The sequence below is a fragment of the Bos mutus genome, chromosome 4 (assembly GCF_027580195.1).
Source record: "Bos mutus isolate GX-2022 chromosome 4, NWIPB_WYAK_1.1, whole genome shotgun sequence".
NCBI lineage: Eukaryota > Metazoa > Chordata > Mammalia > Artiodactyla > Bovidae > Bos > Bos mutus.
Window position 1 is genome coordinate 37,958,375 of NC_091620.1, and position 3,894 is coordinate 37,962,268.

At 41.9% G+C, this 3,894-nt stretch overlaps 1 pseudogene; it reads left to right on the top strand.

Annotated features, from left to right (window-relative positions):
* Positions 1 to 2,142: 2,142 nt before the first annotated feature.
* On the top strand, positions 2,143 to 2,876 carry LOC102278198 (proteasome subunit alpha type-7 pseudogene; annotated as a pseudogene).
* Positions 2,877 to 3,894: the final 1,018 nt, after the last annotated feature.

The window sequence follows — 3,894 nt, forward strand, 5'->3', positions numbered from 1 at the left end:
ACAGAATGCCATCAAGAAAGCATAAAGACAACCCCCAAAATAAAATATTTGCAAATCTTATATCTGATAAGGAATTTGCATCTAGACTATTAAGAAACCTACAACTCAGCAATTAAAATACAACCCAATTTAAAAATGCACAAAAGTTCCAAATAAACATTTTTTCCCCCAAGAAAATATGCAAATCGCCAATAAGCACATGAAAAGATGCTCAGAGGCAGAATCAAGATGGTGCAATAGGATGTGGAAGTCACTTCCTCCCACAAATGCATCAAAATACATCTAATACCTACTCAATGCTGGCCTAACTCAGACACCCAAAACTGCAAGAAAGATCTCCATATAACCAGGTAGGATGAAAGGAGGGTAGAGAAAGGAATCAGGACAGAACCTATGCCCCTGGGAGGGGGCTGTGAAAGACAAAAAAAGTTCCCGCAGCCTGGGAAGGCCTTTCACCAGTGGGGTGATCAGTCAGGACAGAAAAGGAGTTTCAGAGGCTCAGTGAAACAGGCAGTTTGCAGCACACAGAACAGAGCAAGACCTGCATAGGTGGTCTGTGCCACCTCCTCGCACTCTCCAGACTGAGACGCACATCGGCTAGTGCATGTGGGCACTGGATGCTGGATGCTGAAACTCTGGCTTCAGCGGACAAACACGGGGAGAAGACTGGGATGGGCTGCACAGAGACAGCTGGAAGGGGCTGGAGCCTTGTTCTTGGCTCACAGTGGGCTTGACACGGCCACTGAAATCTCATTGTTGGGACTTGCCTGGTGGTCCAGAGGTTAGGACTTCACCTTTCAATGCAGGGGGTACAGGTTTGTTTGATCCCTGGTCAGGGAAATAAGATCCCATGTGCTTTGCAGCCAAAAAAGTAAAACATAAAACAGAAGTAATATTGTACAAATTCAATAAAGACTTTTAAAATAATCCACACCAAAAAAAAAAAAAAACCTTAAAAAAATAAAAAGAAGGGCTTCCTGGTGGTAAAGAATCCGCCTGCCAATGCAGGCTGATCCAGGAATATCCCACATGCTGCAGAACAACTGAGCCCATGTGCCACAACTATTGAGCCTGTGGCTCTAGTGCCTGGGAGCCACAGCTACTGAAGCCTGTGCTCTCTAGAGCCCATGCTCCACGACGAGAGAAACCACCACAATGAGAAGCCCTTGCACCACAACTAGAGAGTAGCCCCAGCTCTCTGCAACTAGAGAAAGCCCATGTGCAGCGACAAAGACCCAGCACGGTCAAAAATAAATTTTTAAAAATCAAGAGAATTCCCTTGAAATAACAAAATGTACCCCAATGTTCATTGCAGTACTATTTACAATAGTCAAGACATGGAAACAACACAAATGTCCCTTGATAGATGATGGATAAAGAATATGTAATATGTGTGTGTGTGTGTGTGTGTAGGTATGAATATATAAATGGAATACTACTCGGCCATAAAAAAGAATGAAATAATGTCATTTGCAGCAACATGTTTGGATCTAGAGATTATCATACTAAGTGAAGTCAGAAAGAGAAAGACAAATACCATATGATATCACTTATATGTGGAATCTAAAATATGACACAAATGAATTTATCCATGAAACAGAAGCAGACTCACAGACCTAGAGAACAAACTTGTGGTTGTCAAGGGCAAAGGAAAGGAAGGATTGGGCATTCAGGATTATATAGTATGAATGAATAACAAAGTCCTATTATATAGCACAGGGCACTATATTCAGTATCCTGTAATAAACCATAATGAAGGCAAATATGAAAAAATAATATATATATATATATATATATATATACATTCTTTGTATATACATATATATATATATTCTTTATATATATATATATATATATATATATATATAACTGGATCACTTTGCCGTACACCAAAAAATAACACATTGTAAATCAACTATACTGGATATATAATACATACACATATATACTATGCAGGCTTGGCAAAGTTATATGGAAACTAGAAGTCTGATACACTACTGATGGAAATAAAGTCTTGATAAAAGCAAAACAAAGGCGGGGGCGCGGGCTGGCGTGCGGTGCTGGCGCAGCAACGTTGTAAATCGCTGGCTGCGTGGCAGTGAGTGTGCGCTTTTCCCAGCCCAACAGCGACGTTCCACAGGCATGAGCTATAACCGCTCCATCACCGTCTTCTCTCCCAACGGCCACCTCTTCCCAGTGGAGTACTTGCAGGAGGCCATGAAGAAGGGCTGGACCATGGTCAGTGTTCGAGGAAAAGACATTGTTGTTCTTGGTGTGGAGAAGTCAGTGGCCAAACTGCAGGATGAAAGGACAGTGCGGAAGGTCTGTGCTCTGGATGATAATGTCTGCATGGCATTCGCAGACTCACGCTAACGCAAGGATAGTCACCAACAGGGCCCGGGTGGAATGCCAGAGCCACCGGCTGACTGTGGAGGACCTAGTCACCATGGAGTACATCACCCGTTATATCGCCAGTCTGAAGCAGCGCTACACACAGAGCAAGGAGCGCTGGGGGTTTGGCATCTCTGCCCTCCTTGTGGGTTTTGACTTTGATGGCACCCCCGACTCTATCAGACTGACCTCCCAGCACATACCATGCCTGGAAAGCCAATGCTGTAGGCCAGGTTGCCAAGTCAGTGCGTGAATTCCTAGAGAATTATACTGAGGAAGCCATTGAAACCATCTGACTATTAAGCTGGCTATCAGGGTCCTTCTGGAAATGGTTCAGTCAGGTGGCAAAAACATAGAGCTTGCTGTTGTGAGGCAAGATCAACCCCTCAAGATTTTAAATCCTGAAGAAATTGAGAAGTACATTGCTGAGATTGGGGGAAAAAAAAAGAAAAAATGAAAAGAAGAAACAAAAGAAAGCATCATGATGAGATTAAATTTTGCTTGTAACAATTTTTAAATTCAAATCATGGCTGATTTCCAAAATGATACATAGGTATTTCCATTCCATTTATCTGTAACTGTCTAAGTATTCTACAATAAATTTGCCTATTTTTTTTTTCAAGTGAAACAAAAAGATGTTCAATGTCTTTACACATTAGGGAAATTCAAGTCAAAGCCACAATGAGATCCTACTTCACCTTCACTAGAAAAGAATGGCTGTAATCAAAAAGATAGTATTGGTGATGTTGTGGAGATATCAGAATCTTCATACACTGCTGGTGAGAATGTAAAATAGTATAACTGCTTTGGAAAACAGTTTGGCTATTCTTGAGAAGATTAAACAGAGTGATCATATGATTCAATAATTTCATTCAGGTATACCTAAGAGTATTGGAAACATATGTCCATGCAAAAACTTGTACATAAATGTTCACAGCAGCATTATTCATCACAGCCAAAAAGTGGAAATGACTCAATGTTCATCAACTGATGGCTAGATAAACAAAGTGGTTTATCCACACAGGGAATATTCCCGGCAATAACAAGGAATCAAGTACATGCTATAGTGATACTGAGCAAAAGGCTTGCTGCCCCACGTGCATAGAAGCCAATACTGTGGCACTGGCTTTTGAGGAAAGAACAAGCTTTATTGCAACATGAACCTGTAAGGAGATAGGAGGCCTAGCTCAAATCTGCTTCCCAAATCTGGGATTCAGTCAAACGTTTATGAGTTGGGGGAGAATGGATTAGTATGCAGATATGCTGGTGGGACAGGTTTCAAATGGAGGGCTTTGGAACTTGGCATTTATGGGAAGATATGGGAGGAGGCTTCGGCAGTGGATCTTCTGGGTTCTGAAAGGGTTCTAGCATTCAAGTTCCAGTCATGTCTCCATAGTTTAGTTCTGGGGTTTGGGGGGCATCACACTCTCTTTATAATTTCCCATGCCTAGGGCCTCACCCAACACAAGGGGGTTGGGGGGAACTTTAGTTCAAGTGTTATTA